The 24,881-nt window shown below is 45.8% G+C and overlaps 1 long non-coding RNA gene and 1 pseudogene across 1 annotated transcript; both read right to left on the bottom strand.

Annotated features, from left to right (window-relative positions):
* Window positions 1-9,433: 9,433 nt before the first annotated feature.
* Window positions 9,434-22,534, bottom strand: LOC134385815 (spastin-like; annotated as a pseudogene).
* Window positions 22,535-22,616: 82 nt separating this feature from the next.
* Window positions 22,617-23,368, bottom strand: LOC134385633 (uncharacterized). The gene is made up of 3 exons (XR_010024425.1): window positions 23,254-23,368; window positions 22,794-22,923; window positions 22,617-22,680 (listed from the first exon to the last, which is right to left on the bottom strand). It is a non-coding gene; the product is annotated as an uncharacterized LOC134385633 (long non-coding RNA).
* Window positions 23,369-24,881: the final 1,513 nt, after the last annotated feature.

The raw sequence follows: 24,881 nt of genomic DNA, 5'->3' as shown, positions 1-24,881 counted from the left end.
ACACTGTCACCGTGGGGGTCAAGCTTTTGGGGGATATTCAATCCAAAGCAGTTCAGCTGTGCCCAGCAGTAGCAATGTGTCCTAGAGAAGACAGGAAATACAGTGCAAAAAATATTTGTTACAAATAGAACATACTAATATACAGTATTTACATCTAGCATATATAATAAATTTTACACATTAATGAGAAAAAGCAAATAATCAAAAAAAATGGACAAACAGCATTGAAAAGAAACTTCGCAGCAGAGGGAAGACAAATGCCAATAAAATTATCTGCTAATTAAAGTACCAATGAGATTAGAAGATAATATTTCACAGTCCATAGCCTGGGAAAATTTTTATTATTTATTATGTATTTATTTATAGAATCATAGTTGATTATACATATTTTGGGGATTCAATGTTGGCATATGTTGATCAAATCAATATTACTAGTATGCATATTGTTACAAATTATGCTTATTCTTTTTGCCCCTTGTTCAGTCTCTCCCTATCCCTTTCTCCCTCCCCGCTCCCAGCACTGATATCTCTAGATTTCCTCCCTCCCTCTGAAAGAGTAATGGTTACTCCTTTGATTTGTTGCCTAGATGATCTGTCCAATGCTTAAAAGTATGTTAATGTCCCCTGGTATTATCATAGAGTAGATGTTTGTTCTGTCACTCTGGCATGGGCTTTGTGGAGAGAGACATCCTTTTCTTTTCTTTAGACTCTGCTAGTGACTCTCCTTGCGTCAATGCACTAAAGTGCCTGGCGGACCATCTGCGTGGTGGTTGTGATGTCTTGCCACTTTTACGGCAGCTGAGGTTACTGTGGTGGCTGTGCTGGGTCACCCACATGGAGGTGATGTTTTTGGCATCCTCCTTGGCACTGGTGGTGTGCTTGATTGTGGGTGGGGGTGTCCAGTCCCCAGCTCGATGCCCTGGGCCCCATGGTGCTGGCTGTGTGCCTGGATGTGGGTGGGGGTCCGGTCCTCGGCTCCAAGCCCCAGGTTCCCGGGCAGACTCCTGAAGTGCTGGTGGTTTGCCTGCATGTGGGAGTGGTGTTCGGTCCTCAGCTCCATACCTTGGGTCCTCTGATGGGCCCTGAGGTGCTGGTGGTGTACCTGGGCTGGAAGTAATTTCTTGTCCTTTGCTTACTTCTAAAATGGGGGAACGTCTTCTGAGAACCAGTACTTGAGCTGTGTTGTTGAGCTAAATTGCTGTTTTGCTGCTTCTAGGGAAGACTTTTTGTGCAGCTCAGGGTTTAATGGTTGATATTGTAGGTACTTCTGGCTCTGGAAGGCCAGGTGCACCTGAATTGTGTAGAAACTCTGATCTGGGCCTGAATGTTTTCATCAAACTGCACTCCATGCAATTCTGTATTCCTGACCAGTCTCCTCTGAGTGGTCCTGTGCTGATTGGGGAGTGGATTGGCTGTCCTTGCTGTGCCCCAGTGTTTTCTGGTTGGGCCCGTCTCTCCCACCACCTATATACTCCAAACTCTTCCCATGGGACGGGCCCTGTGCTGGTCCCTTGTGACAAATCACTGGCCTCTGAATGGCTCCCCATTTTCAGCTGTTCTGGCTCCTTGATCCTGTGTGGGTCCATGGGAACCTTATTAGTGGTCTTGCTGTCCTGGGGGCCACCAAGGCCCTCTTCTCCCCTGCCGCCTCCAAGCAACTCCTTCTGGAGGGGCTCGCTGCAGCTTCTGCTGGCTCCTGCTCCATGCACTCTGCAGTTCCAGCCTTAAAGCAGCCATGGCCCAAAATGCTCTAAGCAGTTTTTTCTTTCTCTCGTCGTGGCTTCTCTGCTTTCATGAACTCCATAGGTCTCTCCTCCTCTTCCCCTGAGCTCCAGCGGCCCCAGCTTGGCTATTGTTACATTTTCATAGTTGTAAATTGCTTGATTCGTGAGAGAGATGCTGGGGACCATCCATTCTGCCATCTTGACCGGAACCTGGCAAAAATTTTTAAAAGGTGGAATACACATATTGTTGCTCATTCACAGAAAACAGTGAGGCTACTTCCATGCTGCTCTTTACAGTGCACATTGGTACATCTATATTGGAGAACAGTATGGCCATATCTACCTAAGTTGAAGATTTTCCTACTCTTGGGAACGGCTATTTTGTTTTATGGAATGGAGTGTTGCCAAATGAGATCTTGAAACTAAATTTGTTATGAGTTTGTCTTTTGACATTAGTCAGGAGTTTCCTTGAAAATGAAGAGCTGAGAAAATTCTCTTGAACCTCTGCCAGTTATATTGTCCCTAATCAAGTTTTCTACAAATTTGTAAGGAGTTATAAAAGCCTGTTCTCAGGCCTCCTTTACTTCCCTACTAAGATTCTGATTCCACATGTACTTTCTCTGTGTGTTGCCAAAAATGAAACTCATCACCTCTTTGAATTCTTCAAGGTAAATCCACTTGTACACATCCCATTCCTGAGGACAGTAGACTCTGTTGAAGATTGCATGGGGAGTCAGTGGAGAGGTTTGCGTCACAGCCATGACAAGGAGTGTGGAGAGTATGCATTGTGGTTAAACATGTTCGGAAGAGGGGGAAGTAGGAAGAGGTTGGTTAACAAATACGAAAATATGGTTTGAGTTCACTAGTTAGGTCAGTTGGTTAGAGCGTGGTGTTAATAACTCCAAGATCAAAGGTTTGACCGTTGTACCAATCATCAAAAAGAAGAAAAAACCAAAAAAACAAAACAGTAGATTTCCCTACTCTCTGACTCGGCCTCTACAGATATACCAAAGAGAAATCTTACTTGCCTGCATAAAGATAGCTGCCGAAGGATGTCACAGAGGCATCACTTGTAACGGGAAAAAAAGAAAAAGGAAGAAAGAATCACAGCTAGAAAATGTCTACAATGGATAAATCGTCCCTACTGGATCAACTGCGATCTATTTACAGATAAATCTTGCCCATATAATGTTGGATAAAAACATAATCAACTGTGTACGCCACAAATATGTATAATCAATAGTGTTCCAATAAATTTTTTTTTTTTTTGCAGAAAAGTACATTCTGTATTAAAAACGTTACAGTATTAATACCTCGGTATGAGCATCGCACTGAGTACGTAGGAATGAACACCAACGTCAGGATGGTCGTTCCTCCAACTACACTGGTAGTTTCTTGTCTCTTAAATTGGGTGGTGAACATGTAGATGTGGGTTATGGTTATATTATACTTTGTAACTTTTTGTTTTTCTTAAATACATCACCAGACATTACTAAATTAAAGTAATATATGCTGGTATAGGCTTACAAATGTATAAGAATAAACTATAAATTCTTAATAGTGAAACTTTATGCACAAATCCATGGGAGAGGTCTGGACAGTGAAGTGGGAATTACAGGTGACTTCTTATTGATGTCATACATTCGTGTATTTATCTCCATCTAAAAGAGGTTTTTATTAATAAATTTCACTGATATATTAAAACTGTAATTATAACTTCTGCTTTTAGACCAGACATAAAAAGAAGAGGAAGCTATCATTGTCCTCACAGCAGAAAGACTCAGAACATCTTCCTTGAATGAATGAAGGAAGGAAGGAAGGATGAGACGTGCAGGAGACAGATCAGAAGGGCAGTTGTCTGCACGGAATCCTTACGTGGCTGCGGCCATGGACTGAGAACAAAGTTATAAAGGGACCAAGTCAGAGCAGTGATTCTGAGCCTTCTTTCTTTTTTAAGCAACGTGTCCATCTTCCTCAACTTGCTTTCCCGTGCTCTATAGCGGCCTCTGCACTTTTCCTTCTTACCACCCCAGACCCTTTCACTCTGAATCGGAGCAGAGGAGTGAGGAATATTACAGTTTTGTGCTCTGCTGCAAAAGATCCCCATGCAGGCTTGTGTCAAGTGAGAAGATATCAAGGACAGAATCTGAGGGACTGCAGGCGTGGGAGAGTGTGTGGAAGAGGAAGGAAAACAGAAAACAGACGGAATGAGCAAACTGGGGCTGGTGGATGAAGTCATATTGCTGAGCACTTAGTTGGAGTGTCTTTGGGACTTGGGGAAACACCATGGAGAGCAGTATGAGCGGGGATGGTGGGAATGAAAGATGGAAAGAGAGAGTTTCTGCTGGCCATGTGAAGGAGGGATGATGATTATAACCCTTAAAGGGGTGCAGTCTAGAAGATATACTTAAAGTGGAACAATTGAATGTATTCTTTGGGTCAGTTTTCATCTCTGAGGGTGGAAAATCTGTCTCCCCCATGCAAAATGAACTTTCTGTAGGGAATAAAGCCACCCTGGGTAAGGATGGCTATCTTGATGTGAGCAGGAAATATATCTGTAGATGTAAAAACACGGGGGGAGGGTGACCCACTGCATGTTCGATATTTAATCTTGATTCTATTTCTGGGGAAACATCTCCCACGTGGAGAAAAGGGAAAAAAGGGCAATCAGAGACTTAAACATTGTGTGTGTGTCTACTAAGTCTAGCACCTGGCCAGTAGCTGCCATTGCTATCCATCCTTTGAAGCATCACTGTTTGGGAGGCAGTGAATGTGCTGGAAAGAGCATTCCAGGTCTGCAGTTAAAGATCTGGGTTTTCAACATGGTTCTTCCTCACTTCTCTACTCTGTACCTAATGCCAAGAAAGCGGTGAGAATGCAATAGAGATTAAATGGCATCATTTCTGCAAATCGTGTCCTACAATACCTGGGCAACTGTCCCCCGGTGTTACACCTGCAGAAGCACACTTTCCCTACTCTGCATTTTCACCCAGCAATTGTACCCACTCCTGCCATTTCCCCAGTAGCATCTTCAGGGAGAAAGCAATAGTCACAGGGAGGGGCAGTTCTACTTCTGATCACGCCTCTGTGTGTGTGTGTATGTGTCCTTTCTGACTCTGTATGTTTGGATGCACGTGTGGTATGAGTGTTTTTATATACTTTGACCTGACTGACATCAATTAGTGACTTGGAGCATAGTCTGCGTTCTACTGGCTTTCTCTGCAAATAAGAAAAATGATAATGATTATGTGATTATATAATACTAGAAGGTACATATGTAGCAGTTTCTTTGCTCCAAGAGCTCATTTTAACTCGCTTATTACCACAGCACAGAAAGGTTAAAGGATTCACTCATTTAAGGTCAGAGCTAGTCACTGGTAAAGCCAGGTGTCAAATCCAGGCTGCCTGGATCCAAAGCACACTCTGTAACCTCCTGTTCTGGTAAACTGGGAGAGTGTGTGGTGAATGGCCATAGGGCTTCTGCAGCCTGAAGCCTTAGGAAGGGGATGTCTTATTGAACTCTTACTCTGTGCAAGGCCCCAGGCCGCAGGTGGCTCAGTTGGTCGAGTGCGGTTATGATCTCCAGTCTGCTTCCTGCTGACTCGATTTTTTTCCAGGTAATGAACGGAGAAGTGGCTCCATGATGATCACCTAGGAGCTTCTAGAACACATCTCACCTGGACCAACTATCAAGTAGATATGGAAAGATGACAGAAGCCTTTTGCTGATGTGTTTTTGTGTTTTTTTTAAATGCCATTTTCATGAAAGTCTGATACACATAGAGAACTTCGTAGGGTTCATTAGTGCACCCTTCAGTGACATCACAACAAGAACACAGCTCTCGAACCACGACTCCAATAAAAAAACAGGACCTTGCCGAGCACCAGAAACCCCCTCCTGCCACTGTTCATCATGACCCTACACTCCTCCCCAAGGAAAACCACTGCCCTGACTTCTGACACTACAGATTAGTTCCAACTGCTTTTGCCCTTTATTCAAAGGAGATCACACGTTATGTCCTGGCTTCCTTAGCTCAATGTAATGAATGGGAGACTCGTCCACTGTTTTGTATTCGAGAGCACTTTTGTTGCTGAATGGCACTTTGCTGTCTGAGTAGTGACGACATTTGAGTTGTTTTCATACTTTTCTATTTGGAGTGATGCTGCTACAGTGATTCTTGCACATGTGTTTTGCTGCACATTTGTACATATTTCTACGTACTCAACATTTAGAAATGGAATTGCCGAGTCCTAAGGTGTGTGTCTATTCAACTTAGCAGGTAGTGCCGAAGATTTCTAAGGTGGTTGTACCAGCTTACATTCCCATATGCAGGAGGAAGCTGTTTTTGACAAAGATTCCCCAAAGATTTTCTGAAGACCCGTGTGAGAAGCACAGATCTCATTGTTCTTTCCATGGAGTGGCAGGCGGGGACCATGGAACAACACAATTGCTATCAAGGGCCTTCTTCATCATCTGGCATTAGGGTTGAGAGTCAGAACAACACCAGCACCTGCAGATGAGCAGACAGAGGCTCAGAGAAGTCACGTACTTATACCAAGGTAACACCCTAAACACATACCCAGGAGCCCAGCTCTTTAAATTGCAGACACAATGACTGTTTAGTGAGGGTCTCTTATGAGGTCCACAGTCACAATGCACACGGAATGTAAGATGCCCCCCACCCCCCGGGTCAACACCACCAAGTGCTCAGCTCCCTGAGAGAGCACAGAGGGGAAAGTGACGATGCTGGGATGTCAGAGAGGACTTCTGAGGTGGTGAAAGAAAAATTTAAGACAATGTACTTTTAGCAGCATTTATCTGAGCAAAAAACAATTACGAATCGGGCAGCACTCAGAACCAGAAGAGGTTCAGAGAGACTGGCTCAGCAACTTTGGGCAGTGAGTATTTAGAGTGAGAAAATGTAAGTAAAGTACAGAGATAGCGGGACTGGTTGCGGCTAGGTTTTTTCTGGTTGGCTGCCTGTGATTGGCCAGGAGTCAGCTTTTTGTTATACTCCTGGGTTAAGTTTTCAGTTTGTTTATGTACTAAGTTAGGTTGCACTTTGTCTCCTAGTTACAGAGACACCCTCAGATCAATGGCCTCCTGCTTATTTGACGTAACACAGGGGAGGAGCAACCATTTAAGGACACAGGTGCATGATATAAAGAGATTTGGTTTCTTGCTCTAGAATGGGAACCAGTTTAGGGGCAGGCCTGGATCGACTTTTATAGGCTAGTTCAGTGATATTATAGGAGACTAGAGATAAAAAAGGGATAATTAGGGTCGTGGATGTGCAGTAAAGGATTCACTTTATCCTTTGCCTCTGACTACTGGGAGGTAACCCCAAAAAGCCCTTGGAATGTCCTGCCTGATAATAGTGTCTTTGTTGGCCTGTGGGCCTTGGGTCCATCTATACAACCTAGGGTGACAATGCCACTTGATGTTGAAGACATTAGACCACAGGTTATCAGTTTGACCTCTGGAGCATCTGGAAACTAAGGGGAGCCATGGAAGCAGTCAGCCAGGTCCGTGTGACCAAAGTCCAATAAACTCTCTAGACCTCAGGCTCTGGTGACTTTCCCTGGTTCACAGCACTCAGCGTGTATTGTCGCACATCACTGCTGGGAGAAGAGAGCACTGTCCTCACAAGTCCACTGAGAGGACACCTGGAAGCTCTGTATCTTTTCTTTCCTGGAAGCAGTGCTGTGATTTTTTCCTGTTGCTTATTTGTTTCTATTGTGGTGAAATACAAACAACATAGAATTTATTGTCCTAATCATTTTAAAGTATGTATTTCTGTGGTATAAAGTACGTTCATGTTCTTGTGCAATCGTTACCAACATTCATCTCTAGAACTCTTTCATCTTGAAGAATTGGAACCCTCTACCCATTAAACAATTCTCAGCCCCACCTTTCTGCAGCCTCTGGCAACCACCATTCTACTGTCTTTCTCTATGATTTTGTCTACTCCACAATCCTCATAGAATAATGTCACACAACAGAGTTTTCTTTATGAGTGTGTGAATGGCTATTTCACTTAGCATAATGTCCTCAAGGATCATTCAAATTGTAGCATATGTCAGAATTTCTTTCTTTTAATGGCTAAATAATATTCCACTGCACGTATTTATGCCACATTTTGTTTATCCATCCGTCCTTCAATAGACATGTGTTGCTTCCTACATTTTAGCCACTGAGAATAATGCTGCTTTGAATATGGGCACACAACTATCGATCTCTTTGATAACCTGCATTGAAACATTTTCAGAATATATCCAGAAGAAAATTTGCTGCTATGGAAACTCTATACTTGATTTTTTAATGAACTGCCATACTGTTTTCCACAGTGGCTGCACCATTTTACATCCCGCCAATAGTGCACAAGTGTTCTAATTTCTCTATATCCTCACCGATATTTTCTATGTTCTTTCTTTGTTTTTTTTTTGTTTGTGTTTTTCGATGGTAGCCATTCTGATGGGTATGTGGTGGTATCTTATTGTGATTTTAATTGTTATTTTCTCAGTAACTAATTTTGTTGAGCATTTTTTCTTGTCCTTATTTGTGATTTGTATATTTTCTTCAGAGAAGTGTCTGATCAAGAACTTTGCCCGTTTTTGAATCAGGTTGTTTGCTTTTTTGTTATTGATTTCCAAAAATTCTCTATATATTCTGGATATAATATCCCTTGTTGGATATATGATTTGTAAACATCTGCCCCCATTCCATAGGCGGTCAATATACTCTATTGATAATGTTTTTTCATGTCCAAAAGTTTTCAATTTTATGTAATTTTACCTATTTTTTGTTTGTTGACAAAAAAAAAAAATTCAAACAATCATTGTGAGTCCAGTCTCCTGAAGGTTTTGCTCTGTTTTCTTCTAAGAGTATTACTGTCTTAATTCTTACATAGGAGGTCATTGATACACTTTGAATTAATTTTTGTATACAGTGTTAGGTAAGAGTCCACTTTCACTCTTGCCTGTGGATATTCAATTTTCCTAGCACCATTTGTTGAAAAGACTGTTCTTTCTTTATTGAATGGTCTTGGCACAATTGGTGAAAATGATTCGCCCATGTATGTGACGTTTATTTCTGGACTCTCTATTCCTTCCAATGGTTTATCTGTCTGTCTTCATGCTAGTGCGACAACACTGTTGTGATTACTGTTGCTTTGCAATAAGTTTTGAAATGAGGAAGTGTGAGTTCTCCAACTTTATTCTTCTTTTTCAAAATGATTTTGGCTGTTCAGTGTCCCTTAAGTTTCTCTGTGGATTTCAAAATAGATTTATGATTATTATCATTTATATAGAAACAACTGTTGGTATTTTGATAGGGATTGCATTAAATCTGTAAATTACTATGGGTTGTATTGACATCTTAACATTATTAAGGCTTTAATTCATGAACATAAGATGTCTTTCCATTTGTTTAAATCTTCTTTGATTTCTTTCAGCAATGTTTTGTAATTTTCCTTATACAAGTTCCTTAACTCCTTGGCTAAGGTAATTATTTCCCCCCCCCCCCATTCCCACTGTATCTTTTATTTAAATTTGTTTTCTAGTTCATCTTCAAATTTGGTACAAATAATTATACGACTCTGCAATGTCCTGTAAACTTAGGCTGAGTTTCTGTAGCTATAACTATACACTGAAGATCATGTTTTGCTCTTGTTAAAGTAAAATGTTCTGCAGGCTTACAAAGGTATTTCCTTACACGGTGGCATCTCCAAAGTCCTCGTTCCAACGGATGTGCACTTCCAAGGTCTGAGGGCTCATGCCGAGCCGAGTTTCATCATTTTCAAGGACTCAGTGAAGTGAGAGATTCGGTGATTTCTCATCTCACTGGCAGACACATCCTTCACCTGTTCTGGTTTCAGTTCTTGGACAGGACCCGGCGCCGCATCTTTTGCCAAAGCTGTTAGATCACTTCCTGAGTATCCATCAGTCATTCTAGCAAGTTGTGCTAGTTCTTTTGGGTCATTGGGCTTCCTTGTTTACACAACAGATGTTTAAGTAAAAGTAATCTCGTCTCCTCATTTGGTGAAGACACATATTCCTGTTGAATGAAACGCCTAAGAACAGCCTCATCGAGCTCTGCGTTCGTTGCACCCGTTACAGCTACTCCGTCATCTGCAGCAGATCGTGCGCCATCAAATTCTACTAGAAATTCAGTTTTTAGTTGTCAACTAGCATCGTGCCCCCCCTTTCTTCTTCCACACAAAAGGCCATCAACTTCATCTATAAAAATTATAGAAGGTTCAAGTTCTCGAGCTACAGCAAAAAGAGCTCTCACCACTTTCTCTCTTTCTCCCGCATATTTTGAAGTCAGACTTGCAGCACGTACGTTAAAGAAGGTTGCGTTAGATTCTGCAGCGACTGCTTTAGCCACCATTGTCTTCCCATTTCCCGGTGGACCAAAGGGTGACAATCGTCTGGCAGGAGCCCTGAGCCCTGTGAGCAACTCAGGCCTCAGAGAAGGAAGACAATAACAATTCCTTCACAAGTAACAATTTCTTGCAACGCTTGTTTTGCCGTCTCTTCACCAGCCATATCATCAAATTTAAGAGCTGTTCCATTGTGCACAATTTCGTTCATTATCAGGTTAGCAAGGTTGCTGTCCACATTCCTAAAATCCCGCAAGTCTTTCTGCTCAAGAACGGCAGTTGTAGGGGTAGCAGGTTCATTTGTTCTATTTGTTTTGGGAGTGCCCTTGTGAGTGGCAGTGGCAGTGGCAGTGGCAGGACCAGGCCCCCGTCTCACTCCAGAAGCCGTGCATGAACGACTGCAACTGGGCGCTCTGTGGTGGCCTGGAGACCTCTGGATCCAGGTTTCATAACTGGTTTTGAATGAGGCAGTGAATGACCAGTGTGTGTTAAGGGATCTTTTCTTCCCGGAACAGCTCCACTTTCTGACTGGAGATGTCCACTGCGGCATGTCAAGTTAGCACTGTCATTAGAGACGTCCATTTGTGACTTGGAAAATTGCAAAACCGTTTGCAGCTTCTCTAGAACCAAATGTGGTTATCATCGTGTTGGCTGGAAGGCGTCTCGCTCTTGCACGCTGCTGGCCTTGTCCTGTCGTGAGGACAGCTATTCCTTTCTCTAGTTCTTCAGAACCTTTCTCCCTCCACGCACAGCTCGCTCCTTCTGTCCTGCTTTCTCGTCCTCAGCGACGCGCAGGGCAATGGAGATGGACTCGGGGCCTGTTTGGGGGAGGCTGGGACGCGCTCGGCCTCCGGGGCAGCGGCGCCGGGGCAGCCTGAGAGCGCCTCCTGGCGGCCGTGGGGCGCGCAGAAGCGCCGGCGGAGCCACGCGGCGGAAGGCGACCAAGCGCAGCAGCGCGAAGCCGGCGAACCGCGGGTGGAGCCGTCACACGGCTGTCGCCGCCGAGGTCCGACGCGGGCGGAGCGGGCGCCACCCGGGGGCTGCACTTCTTCCCTCGTCCGCCCGGAGAATTCGCTCACAGCCCCGCGACCGCCGCCGCCGCCGCCCGCAGACCCACGGCGACCAAGCGACGGCGGCGGCCGCAGACCCCGCGCGCCCGCTCTAAGGTGACAAACAATTTGTTCTTTTTGGTGCACTTGTAAATGCGGTTGTTTTCATACTTGTCTTTCTGATTGTTCCCCGTGAGTGTGTAGAATTGCAGCTGATTTGTGTGTGGACTGCATGTCCTGCGACTTTGGTGAATTTGTTTATTTGTTCTGACATTTATTTTGTGAAAATTTTAAGTCTTTCTACCTAGAAGATCGAATTACCTGTGAATGGTGGTAATTTTAATTTTTTCTTCCCAAGTTAAAGCCTTTCCCCGTTTCCTTGCCTCGTTGCTCCGGCTGGCACTTCCAGTGTTCTGTTGAGTAGAAGTGTGACCGAGGACGGCTTTGCCTTTTCCTTGATTTTCACGAAAAACCTTTCAGTCTGTCACCCGTGAGGAAGAGGTTCACTGTGGCTCTTCATACACGGTCTTTATTATGTTTAGGCAGTTTCTTGCTATTGCTAGTTTGCTCAGTGTTTTTATCATTAAATAGTGTTGAGTTTTGTCAAATACATTTAAAAATCAATTAAGGTGTATGTAGTTATCGCCCATTATTATGTAAATGTGACGTATTCTATTGATTCATTTTCATATGTTAATTCATCCTTGTGTACTCAACAGTACACAATGTAATCGGTTTTTTTTGGTGGCCCTTTGCCAATTTCTCCCTAAATCCCCTCTCTGCCTTCCTCTTTGCCACCTCTGGTAACCTTACATGTTCTCTCCTTTTGAAAGTTCAACATGTTATTGTGATTGTTGTATCTCTCTCTCTTTCTTTTTTATATTTTATTTATTTATTTTATCTCCCACTTATGAGTGAGGGCATGCAGTATTTCTCTTTCTGCCTGGGTTAAGATAATTTTCTCTAAGTTCATCCATGTTGCTGTGAATGGCAGAACTTCATTCTTTTTTATGGCACAGTAGTATTCCCTTGTATACATTTACATTTTCCTCATCCAGTCATCTGACAATGGACATTTAGGTTGGTTCCCACTCTTGGCTATTGTAAATAGAGCTGTGATAAACATGGGAGTGATTTTCATCCCTTTGGGTATATATCCAGCAGTGGGATTGCTGGATCATATAGCAGTTCTATCTGTAGCTGTGTGAAGAAGCTCCATACTGTTTTCCACAATGGCTGCACTAATTTACAGTCCCACCAGCAGTGTAGGAGGGTTTCCCTTTCTCCACATCCTTGCCAGCATTTGTCATCCTCTGTCTTTTTGATACAAGCCAGTCTAACTGGGGTGAGATGATGTCTCAATGTGGTTTTGATTTGCATTTTCCTGATGCTTAGTGATACTGAGTCTTTTTTCACGTGTCTGTTAGCCATTTGCATATCTTTCCTTGAGAAATGCCTATTCAAATCCTTTGCCCATGTTTTGATTGGGTTACTTTTTTTTTACTGTTAAGGTGTCTGAGTTCCTTGTGTATTCTTGATACTAATTCCCTGTTGGTTGCACGGTTTGCATGCTTTGCATTTTTCTGGTGATTAATGATGTTAGGCATTTTTTTGTATAGCTGTTGGTCATTTGTATATCTTTTTGTGAAAAATGTTTGTTTTGGTCATTTGTTCAAATTTGTGAAGCTTTCCACTTATAATTTCTTCTATGAGTTTTATAAATTTTTTTTTTTATTAATATGGCCAGTAAGGGGATCTTAACACTCGACTTGGTGGTATCAGCACTATGCTCACCCAGTGAGCTAACCGGCCATCCTATATGGGATCTGAACCCGTGGCCTTGGTGTTATCAGCACCACACTCTCCCGAGTGAGCCACGGGCTGGCCCTATAGATTAAATTCTTATGTTTAAGTGTTTAATCTATTTTGAGTAAATTTTAAATACAGTGTAAAATAAAAGTCCAATTATATTGTTTTGCATGTGGGTATGTACTTTTCCCAGCGTCATTTTTTTTTTTTTTTGACTGGTAAGGGGATCGCAACCCTCAGCATGGTGTGGTCAGCACCACGCTCAGCCAGTGAGTGCACTGGCCATCCCTATGTAGGATCCAAATCCACCGCCTCGGCGCTACCAGCACCGCACTCTCCTGAGTGAGCCATGGGGCCAGCCCCCAGCATCATTTTTGAAGACACTAAGCTTTCCCCTGTTGCTTTGCCTCACATGGATTTGTCACCCATTTTCCCCTGTGTGATGGGGCCACCAAAGATTACTCAAAGCCCATCTCTTCTGAGCAGTGAGAAGCCCTGAAAAAGGGGTTAATCTCCCAGAACCCTCAAGAGTGAGTCATTCCTTCCATTTGGGAAATTAACCCCGAACTGAGGTTCTCTTCATGCATTTATTCTCCAGACCAGGAAGTTACAGGAAGAGCACATAGGTGGGGTTTTTGCTAAGTACAGTTTAACAAGTTTAACAATAGAAGCTGGTTACATTCTGTAAGAAAAGCAAGGTGACATTCTATAATGCAATTTGCAACAAAAGTTTGATTTTAGCAAACATTCTCTTCTTACAGAAATTTCCTAGTATGTTTACATATCAACCAGTAACCTGTTTATGAGCTTCTCAGGCTATGGCCAGTTACTTAAACATATACCATTAACTTTTATAAAAATTAAGGAGGTCACCTATTGGTAATGAAAAGAGTTTCAACACTGATGTCAAATTGAACAAAAAAGCAAAGCGTGTATCTTTGTGTAAACCAGAGGGCATAATAGAGTTGAGGAAACAAGAATTATATGAATTGGAATTTCAGAGCAGGAGACTTCTAGGGCAGGGCTTGTGCTAATTCTCAGCAGGGACTGATGATCACACTTGGCCCAGGTGGGGGACAGAGAAACTGGGGAAGTATTAATTGGTCGCTTAGGGCTGGTGCTGGCATGAGAGATCACACAACTCAAGAAGCACCGATACAGTCAGTGTTTCCCACAGGACATTCTCTGTGCTCTGGGGATGAACATGGAGGATTGAGAACCCAGGCCATGTGTTCCTAAAAGTCAGAGTAAAATCTACCTAAATCAAAGTGCTTCGGAGATAATGTTTCCCCAGAAGAACAGGGCCTACTGATTGGTCCCTCAAGATTTTTGCCACATTTGAAAGCTGCAGGGCATGAGTGCTAAAGCAGCAAGCTGAAACCTCCAAAGGTCACAAGTGGATTTGCCACAGTCTTTCATGGTTGACCAGTGACCTACTAGAATTTCCATCCAAGTCCCTGAAGGGCCTTCCCTGAGGAAGACAGAAGAAACAGAAATGGATGAGCCTCATTACAACTGCGTATGTGTCACTGGACTCAGAGGGGGACTGAGAGCGGAGAGAGAAGGGGCAAAAGCTGTCACTGAAGGTGTAATGGCTGAGGATTTTCTAAAATGGGTATAATACTTCAGTCCACAGATTAAAGAACCAACCCCCAACTGGGAATAAAAAAGAAAAGAGGAGAAAATCATATTAAATTCCATCATAGTTAAATTGCTAAAACGAAGCAGATAAAGTCAAATTTCTTTTCTTTTCTTTTCTTTTTTTTTAATTGATAAGGGGATCGCAACCCTCCGCATGGTGTTGTTCACACCATGCTCAACCAGTGAGCGCACCAGCCATCCCTATATAGGATCTGAACCCATGGCCTCAGCACTCCCAGCACCACATTCTCCTGAGTGAACCATGGGGCCGGCCCCCAATTTCTTTTCTAAAGCAAATTCACACCCTTACATGTCATTATTAAACAATAAATATCAAAATATTCTAAAACTATTTGTTCATCATAAGAAGGTAAGCAAATAATAAAAAAACCCTCAGATTCATAGGAGAATAGATATACTAAACACACAAAAATGTAACCAAATTATCAGGAGAGGGGAAAATGACAGAATTGATATACTAATAAGTCTGAAAGCTGGTTTATTTGAATAATAAAAATGAAACAAAAACCATGTATTAACTTTCAGTGTTTATTTTAATGAACTAAATTTGACTCAAATAAAAATACACAAATGGGGGAGTGGAAAAAATATAAATGTAGATTCTGAAGAAACTACAACAATAAGGATAATTATTAAAATAGACATTTCATAAATAAGTTTGATACTTTAATGAAAAAGAAAAATTTCTGGCCAAGTATAAATGATAAAACATTTCTAAGTGCCCCGCATTGGCCTGACCTGCCACTAAGGGGCCCCCTTGAATGGCCTGCCCTAAGGCCCCCTTGGTGTGCATGGTGCTAAGGGACCTGTGGCCTGTCCTGGCCTACCTCTAAAGACACCCTGGCCTGGCCTAGCCTGCCCAGCTACTAAAGACCTCCCTCAAATGGCTTGCCTCAGGGCCCCTTGGCCTGCCCCCCCCCCCCATTAAGAGCACCCCTGGCCTTTCCTGGCCTACCACTATGGGCTGCCCTGGCCAGGTCTGCTGCTAAGGGCCCCACTGACACTAAGGGCTGGCCTGTCCAGACCCACACAGTAGGCCCACTGGCCTGGCTTGCCTCAGGGCCCCTGTTTTAGTCCATTTTGTGTTGCTATGCCAAAATACTTGGAACTGGGTAATTTACAAAGAAAGATGAAATTTATTGCTTATAGTTTCTGAGGCTAGGAAGTACAAAGTCCATCTGGTGGTGGCAACAGTGACCCAGGGGTCGCACATTGCAAGATGCTGGAATCAGGGAGAGCAGAGACAGAGAGACTCTCATGTGCTCTTCTTTTAAAGCCCCCAGAATCACACACCTGACCACCAATTTTAATCAATACAATTTGGCATGGTCTGCCCCTGGTCCCCCAAAACTCATGTCCTTTTCACATGCAAGTACATTCATTTCATCCCCACAATCTTAACTTGTTTCAACTCGAGAGTCCAAAGTTCAAAGTCCCATCTGTGAAATCAATACAATTTATCTACTTCCAAGATACAGTGGTGGGACAAACATAGGGTACATACCCCATTCCAAAAGGGAGGAATAGGCCAAAAGAAAGGGGTATCGGGTTCTAAGCAAGTCTGAAATCCAGCAGGGCAGGCATTAAATCTCAAAGATGGTGAATCATGTTCCTTGAGTCCATGTTCCACATCTTCTGCATGCTGGTGTGGGGGTTAGGTCCCCAAGTCTTTGGGCAGCTCTGCTCCTATTGTTTTACTGGCTGCAGGCCACACTTCAGCAGTCCCAAGCTGTTGTTCAGTTCTGTAGCTCTACAGGTCCGGGGTCTCCATGGTGATCCTGCTCCCATGGCTCCACTAGACATGATGCTGATGGGGTTTCTCTGCTGCAACTTCGACCCCATGTTTCCACTTGGGATTGATCTAGTGAAGGCTGTCTGAAGTGACTCTGCTCCTGTGACAGATCTCTTCCTGGGCCCCCAGACTTTTCCATACATCCTTTGAAATCTGGGTGGAAGCTCCCAAGTCTTCTGAGCGTAGACATTCTGTGAGCCTGAAGACCTAACACCACGTGGACTCCACCAAGGCTTCTGGCTTGTATTTTCCAAAGCTGCAGGTCCAGCCACACCTCGGGCCAATTTAGCCACAGCTGGAGCAGCCAAAGCAGCCAGGATGCTGGTGATGGAAACAGGTTCCCAATGTGGCCCTGAACAGTGAGCCCATGGAGGGCTCCTCAGTCCAGTTCCCCAAGATCATTTTGTCTCCCTAGATCTTTGGGCCTGAAATGGAAGAGGTGGCTCCAGAGGCTTCTGCAATGCCTTAAGGACCTTTTTCTCCTTCTTTTGATGATCCTTTCTTTTGTGTTAATCTTAGCACCATTGAATTTTCCTTCTGAAAATGCACTCTGATTTTCTACCACATGGCCAGGCTCCAAATTTTCCAAATCTTTACACTCTGCTTCCCTTTTAAATTCTGGCTTTATGTCCTGCCTTTGCCACCAGAACTCAGAGTAGGCTCTTACAAGTAGTCATGCAGCTTCCTTAATGCTTTGCTGCTTAGAAATTTCTTCCACCCAATACTCTGGTTCACAACTCTTAAGTTCCAATTTCCACAAAGTCCTAGGGCATGGACACAATGTAGCCAAGTTCTTTGCCAGTTCACAGCAATGGTGATCTTTGCCCCAGTTTCCAATAAACTCCTTATTTCTATCCGAGACCTCCTTTGAATGGTATTTAGTGTCCATATTTCATAAGCACTCTGCTCACCACCATTTAATAGGTCTCTTAGACATTCCGAACTTTCCCTCATCTTTTTGTCTTCTTCTGAGTCCTCCAAACTCCTCCAAACTCTTAACACTCTGTTCCGAAGCCATTTCCACATTTTCAAGTGTTTATTATGAGCAACACCCCACTCCTGGAACTAATTTTCTGTTTTAGTCCATTTTGTGTGGCTATAACAGAATACTTGGCACTAAGGGCCTCCATGGCCAGGCCTACTATACAGGGTCACCTGGCTGACCTGCCCCTAGAGTCTTGCCTGGCACTAAGAGCCCCAGTGGCCTTGCCTGTTCCTAGGGACCTCTGCCATGGCCTGCCTCTGTGGACCCCCTAGAATGGCTTGGCCTGCCACTAGGGCGCCCCTGGCCAGGCAGGCCTACCCCAAGTGCCCCCTAACTTGGCATGGCCTGCTCCTAAGGAAGCCCTGGCCCTACCTGGCCTGCCCCTAGGGTTTCTCTAGTCTGGCCTGGACTGTCCCTCAGACACTGATGGCTGGGCCAAGCCTGGCTCAGAGCCAAGGGTCCCCCTGACTTCTCCTGGGCTGTCCCGATGGACCTGCTGACCTGTCCTGGCCTAGCACTTTGGACCACCTCTGTCCTGGCCTGGTCTGCCACTAAGGGCACCCTTGGCTTGGCCTGCCCCTAGGGCCCCTGTGCCCTCGCCTGCCACTAAGGGCTGCCCTGGCCAGACATGCTGTGAAGGGCCTCCTACTGCTAAGGGCCAGCCTGGCCTATCCTGCCCATGGAATCCACTGGCTGTTCTGCCAAAGGGCCCCCCTTTATTAGCCTGCACCTAGCAGACCACAGCCATAAGGCCACCTGCCACTAAGTGCCCCCCTTGACCGGCCTGTCCCTGGGCCCCCTTGGCCTGTATTGGTGCTAAGAGCCTCCTTGGCCTGCCTCTAAGAGATCATCTGGCCTGGATTTCCATGCCACTAAGGACCCTTTTGAATGGCCTGGCTCATGGCCCCCTTGGCCTGCTTAGTGCTATGGCCACCCTGGCCTTGCCTGCCTGTAAGAGACCCCCTGGACTGGCCTGCCCTGCCCTGGGGGTCTCTTAGAGGCAGGCCATGGCAGACCTGAGGCAGGCCCAACCAGTGGGTCTCTTCTGTACTCCTGGTCAGGCTCATCCATAGTGGCAGTGGGCCCCTTAGCAGGCCTGGCCAGGGACCATTAGTGGCAGGCCAGGAAATTCAAGGGGCACTGTTAGTGGCAGGACAGACCAGGTAAACCCAGGGGTCTTTTAGAGGCAGGCCAGGCTGGGGGTGCCCTGGGGGCTCTTTCTTTCTTTCTTGGGGGCCCAAGGGGAGGTCAGACGAGGGCCTCCTGCCTGTTAGTGGCAGGGCAGGCCAGGAGGGACATAGGTAGGCTAGAAGAAAGAAGGAAACATAGAAAGAAGGAAAGGAAGGAGAGAGAGAGAGAGAAAAAGAGAGACCCCAAAGAAAGAAGGAAGGAAAGAAGAAAAGAAAGAGCCCCCAAAGAAAAAAAGAAAGAAGGAAAGAAAAGGAAGAAAAGGCAGGAATGGAAGGAAGGGAGGAAAGGAAGGAAGGGAGGAAAGGCAGGAGGAAGGGAAGGAGAGGCAGGAAGGTAAGATGGGAAGAGAAGAAAAGGCAGAAATGGAAGGGAGGAAAGACAGGAAGGAAGGGAGGAAGGGATGGCAGGAAGGGAAGGAAGGAAGGCAGGGAACAAAGGAAGGAAGGAGGGAAGGAAGGAAGAAAGAAAAGAGCCCCCCTAGGCCCCCTCTGGCCTGGACTGACCTGCCTCTAAGTAGCCCCCTGTTCTGGCCTGGCCTGGACTTCCTGTAAGGGGTCCCCTGGCCTGATGTCCCCCTGGGCTCTCAAGAAAGAGAGAAAGATAGAAAGGAGGAAGGAAGGAAAGAAAAAGAAGAAAGCAAGGAAAGAAGGAAAGAAAAAGAACGAAGCAAGGAAAGAAAGAAAAAGGAAGGAAAGAAAAAGAAACAAGGAAGGAAGGAAAGGACGGAAGCAAAGAAAGGAAGGAAGCAAAGAAAGAAAGAAAGAAAGAGCCCCTAAATAAAGATGGAAAGAAGGAAGGAAAGAGGAGGGGAGGGAAGGTTAGGGAAGGTTAAGGGAAGGTTAGGGAAGGGTTAAAGGAGGTTAAGGGAAGGTTAAGAGAAACTTAGGGAAAGTTAAGGGAAGGTTAGTGAAAGTTAGGGAAGGTTAGTGAAGGGAGGAGGGAGGGAAGGAGGAAGAAAGAAAGAAAAAGAGGGAGAGAGAAAGAAAGAAAGAGTCCCATAGGGCCCCCTTGGCCTGGCCTTCCTCTAAGAGAGCCCCTGGCCTCACCTGTCCTGCCACTAAGGGCACCTCTGGCATTTCCTGGCCTGCCAATAAGGGCTTCCCTGGCCAGGCCTTCTTTTAATGGCCCCACTGCCACTAAGGGTGGGCCTGACCAGGCGTGCACCAGAGACCCACTGCCTCAGAGCCACCCTGGCCTGACCTGACCTATCCTTAGGATCCTGCAGGCCTGGCCTGGCCTGGCACTATGGGCCCACCTGGCCCAGCCTGGTTCACAGCCAAGGACCCCCCCTGGCCTGTCCTGGCCGGTCGCCAGGGCCCTGCTTGCCTGTCCTAACACTATGGGCCACCTCTGTCCTGCCTGGGCTTGCCTTTCACTAAGTGCTCCCATGGCTGTCCTGCCCCTAGGGCCCCTGTGCCCTTGCCTCCCAGTAAGGGCAGCCCTGGCTCCTAGGCTGCCAAGGGCCTCCTACTGCTAAGAGCCAGCCTGGCCGGTCATGCCTAAGGACTCACTGGCCTGGCCTGCCACATGGCCCCCTTTTACTGGCCTGACCCTAGCGGACCACTGCCATAGGGACCACCCTTCCACTAAGGGGACCCCTAAGTGCCCTTGACTGGTCTGTCCATGGCCCTCTTGTCCTGCATTCATGCTAAGGGCCCCCCTGGTCTGGACTGACTGCCTCTAAGGCCCTGGCACTAAGGGCACCCCTGGCCTGAAATGACCCTAGGGCCCCCTGGCCTACCCTGCCCAAGGGACCAATTGTACTGGTCTTCCTCTATGGGCCCCTGAGACTGGACTACTGGTAACAGCACCCTGCTACTTTCTTTTTTTCTTGTTGCTTTTTCTTTAAAGATGACCAGTAAGGGGATCTTAACCCTTGACCTGGTGTTGTCAGCACCATGATCTCCCAAGTGAGCCACAGGCCAGCCCTTTTTTTGTTTGTTTATTCTTGTTTTATTTATTTATTTATTTAGGTTTCTCTTTTATGATTTTTTTTCTTTTTCTTGTTTGCTTTTCTCTCTGGTTTTTGTTTGTTTGCTTGTTTTTTGTTTTGTTTTGTTTTTTCTTACTTTTTTTCTTTGTTGTAGTTTTTCAGGGTTTTTTTTTTTTGCATTTTTTGATTTGTATTTTTCTGTCCTCTTTTTTTTTGTTTTCTCCTTTTTTTGGCACTCTTCTTTTGGTTTTCGTCTTTTTGTTGGGGTTTTGTTTTGTGGAGGTTTTCTTCTTTTGGGGCTTTTTGAGGATTTTTATTGTTTTCATGTGGGTATAATTTTCTTTTGGGGGGGCTTTTCTTCTTTTCATGGGGGGTTTTGTTCTTTCTGTTGGAGTTTTTTCTTTTTTTAAAAGATGACCAGTAAGGGGATCTTAACCCTTGACTTGGTGTTGTCAGCACCATGCTCTCCCGAGTGAGGTAACCAGTCATTCCTATATAGGGATCTAAACCCATGGCCTTGGTGTTATCAGCACCACACTCTCCCAAGTGAGTCATGGGCCAGCCCTGGAGTTTTCTTTTCATTGGGCTTTTGTTCTATTTGTTTTTTTTTTTTTCTTTTTTTCTTTTTTTATGGGGGTTTTCTTTTTGTTAGGGTTTTCTTTGGGGGGGTGTTCTTTTTGTTGGTGTTTTCTTGTATTGGGGGGATCTTTCTTCTCTTGGCATTCTTTCTGTAGGGGTTGTCTTCTTTTGGGGGTTCTTTTGTGGGGATTTCTTCTTTATGTTGTGGTTCTCTTCTTTTTGTTGGGGGTTTTTCTGTTTTGGGTGTTTTCTTCTTCTTGTGGGTGTTTTCTACTTTGGGGTGTTTTCCTCATTTTTGAGGTGTTTTCCTCTTTTGGGTGATTTCCTTTTTGGGGTGTTTTCTTATTTGGTGTGTTTTCTTCTGCTTGGGATTTTCTTTTTTAGGCTGTTTTCTTCTTCCTTTGGGTGTCTTCTTCTTCTGGGTGTTTTCTTCCTTTTATGGGTGTTTTGTTCTTTGGGGTATTTTCTCCTTTTGCGTGTTTTCTCCTTCTCGGTGTTTAACTCTTCTTCTTTTTTTCCCTTTTTTCTTTTGGTTCTTTTCTTTCCTGGCACAACTTCTCAGCCAGCTCTGTCTTCACATGCTGCCCTGACTGCAGCACACTGGTGACCTCCATGTTCCAACTGGTCTGGATGGAGAGAAGCAATCAGTGGCCACCTGATGCAGCTGGACACCCATGGCACAGGGAAGGGAGCACAGGGCACTGGCTCACAGGGTGCCTTCCCAGGTACCATTTTATATGAGGTCTCCACCACCCCAGTTTACAGGTGGGGAAACAAAGGCCCAGGGGTCGAGTGTGGAGGGCAGGCTGGCAGGTCAGGTGGTGCACCAGTCTGATGAAGCCAGCCAAGAGCTTAGCTAGCTGCTCCTGGACCTCACGGGCCTAGGACAGCATGCAGCTGGTGGTGGCATGGTGGTGCTGTGTGCCCTCTGGCAGCTGCCTGTGCTGCTTGCCTCAGAGCCCAGCAGCCCACCATAGCTCCAGCAGCCACTCCTCCTGCTCCCAGTTCAGGTCGCTCAGACCCTTATTGTCCTCTACCTGAGCCCAGAGCTGACCCACCAGGCTCTCCAGCTGCTTCTGCCACTGCTCAGCCTCCACCTGCAGCTGCTGTTCTTCCTCACTGGGCCCTGCTGGAGGCTCTGTGGGTGGAGGCTCAGCTGAGAAAGGAATCAGATGATAAGGGATTCTGGTTTCTGGAGTTGCACAAAACCCTTTTCTTGATGCACAGCTCCTAATTCAGCCTCACCCCAGATAATGGCTTAATGTCTAGTCATTCCTCATGCCCAGATGATGGTCAATCATTCAAACCATTTTCAAATAGAGTTCTTCTCATTCTTGTGCTCAAGGCAACTGTGGGTGGCTGACAATGGGCACCCCACCCCTCTCTGCAGATGGGGACACTGAGGCTCAGATGAGCAGACTTGCCATCTGCTGGTGCACACCTCTTTCTCTTCTCCCCACCTCCTCCTAGGCCACACCAGCCCCAGCTTACCTTTCTGCCTGCTTACATCAGCCAAGCAGGTGTCTGGCTCCTGGACCTGATGCAGGTCCTGCTTCTCCCTCAAAGCGTGCACCTGCCCAGAGCACAGGGGCATGAGCCATGGAGGAAGCGGCCACAGGACAGGCTGCCACCTCCCTCTCTACCCCTGCCCCCATAAAACCAAAACCCTGTGCTGCAGCCGCTTACTTGTTGTGGCAGGAACCTGGATGTCTCAAGCTTCTTCATCTGGAGCTTCAAGGCTGCTTTCTCTATCACAAGGACCTGACACTTCCTCTTCAGTTGGGACTGGCGACACTTGTGGTCCTCATCATTGTTCCTGTGGCCAGAGGTGGTGGAGAATAGAAAGAATGAAGAACAGAAAAGACCACTTTGGTGACCAATGCACTGATTTTGCCACACAACCAGAGGACCATGGCATGGGAAGGGGATCCCAGGAACCAAGAGTCACAAGTGACAGTCCAGAGAGTGGACATGAATTGCCTGAGGCTACACAGTGAGATACTGGCACAGCTGGGGCCAGAGCTTGGCTCTACACATGTTGAAACCTGTGCGTTCACCTCATCATGCTCATCTGTATCCTCCCATCTCCCACCACATCACCTGTGTGGAAGCCCCCCAGACCTGTCCTCCACTGTCCCCCTCCTACCTGTTGTCTTCCAAGTGCAGGTGGAGAGCATCTCACTCTTTCTTCAAGTCACAGTAGGACTGCAAATACAGAAAGGTGAAGTCAGGATTCAGCAAGGAGAAGATGGAGTCAGGGCACGCTAACACTGACACCTACAGCAACTATTCAGCAGTAACATTTCCTCCCCCTGATTCACACTTGACATCTTTTTCAAGGCATTTCCAATCCCATGTTCTCAGTTAGTTTTACTAAGAACTCAGTAAAGGTGGAAGAGGCAGGGAAAGAGATCTGATTTACAGCTGGTGACAGGGGCCCAGGGATATCAGGTCATGTTGCCATTGTTATGACTGTCACCACCATTGTTTGACTCTGTACTGAGCACGTCACCAGGCACCATGCTAACAATCCATTGAATCCTCACAACCACCATAGGAGGGAGTTACTATTATTATCTGCATTTTGTAGATGAAATACAAAGTATTAGAGGTTAAGTGCTAACAACACTTACAGATCGGATGTGAACATCCAGGTCTATCTAATTCTCTCAGGCCATTCTCAAGCATGAGGGCAGATGGCTGGGCTCACCCTCTCCGCCTCCTTCTGTTGTGCAGAGATAGTGGTCAGACTCCACTGCAGCTCTTTCATCTGCACTAACGTGAACACAGGCAGCTCGCCAGATGTTCACACTTCCCTGGAATGACAGAGGTCAAGATGGAGCCCAAAGGACTCCCTCGAAGGCCCGCCAAGGCACCAGGTTGAGGGAGGAAGAGTGCCCAGATTCACACCTGCTTTCTGCCAGACCACATGGTGAGCATCGGCCTGGGCTCTTAAGACATCAGTGATCTGAATCTGAGCCTTTGGGAGAAAAGCCAAATTGGTGCTGAGAGAGGGAAAGGAAGGTTCTCTAGGGGACATGAGGGAAGCCATACAGTCCACTCACCTGCACTTGATCCTGTGGGGAGTTCACCTGCTGACACCTACTCTCCTGCTATAGGAAGAGGAAAGAAACATCTCTTACTGGGGAGGCAGAGATGCAACAGCAAGGGACAGGCCCCAGGAATGCCACCAATGGTCAAGGACAGGCCCACCAGTGAGACCAGATTCTCAGGGATCTTGTGGGGCTGCGGGGGGGGGGGTGCAGGGGTTAGCCTTCTCCAGGTTGGGAGTGGGCAAGACAAGCCTGTGGCCTCTCCACCTGAGTCTTTCCCCAAACCCTCCAGACACAGAATGAGTGAACAAAGAAATCATGTTCCTCTTTCCAGTTCATCCAGAGTTTCCTGGTGCTGTTTATTCTGTGTGGAGAATCACAGGAAAGTGACCGAGGTTGTCCCCCTCAGCTCCATTCCCCAGACCAGAGTGGTGGGCAGCGGACAGGAATGGATTTTCAAGGAAAAGCTCACATACCCTATGGGGACGGAAATTGACAAACTCTCCTCAAACTCCCAAGGAAAGAGAATTTGGGTCTTTGTTGGTTTTCACTCACAGCTACAGAGCTGAACATCTGAATCTGGATTCTCTTTAAAAGACAGCCACAGAAACCTCTAGAAATGGAGGCTGAGAAAGGAAAGACTACTCTTCTCCCAGCTTATGATTCACAAAGGTGCATGTATTCACCATGAACCACACACTATGGGACTGGGACTGTTCTT

This window comes from Cynocephalus volans, chromosome 9, assembly GCF_027409185.1.
Source record: "Cynocephalus volans isolate mCynVol1 chromosome 9, mCynVol1.pri, whole genome shotgun sequence".
In the NCBI taxonomy this organism is placed as follows: domain Eukaryota; kingdom Metazoa; phylum Chordata; class Mammalia; order Dermoptera; family Cynocephalidae; genus Cynocephalus; species Cynocephalus volans.
The sequence above is the reverse complement of the archived record's forward strand: the minus strand, read 5'-3'. Positions and strand labels throughout refer to the sequence as shown.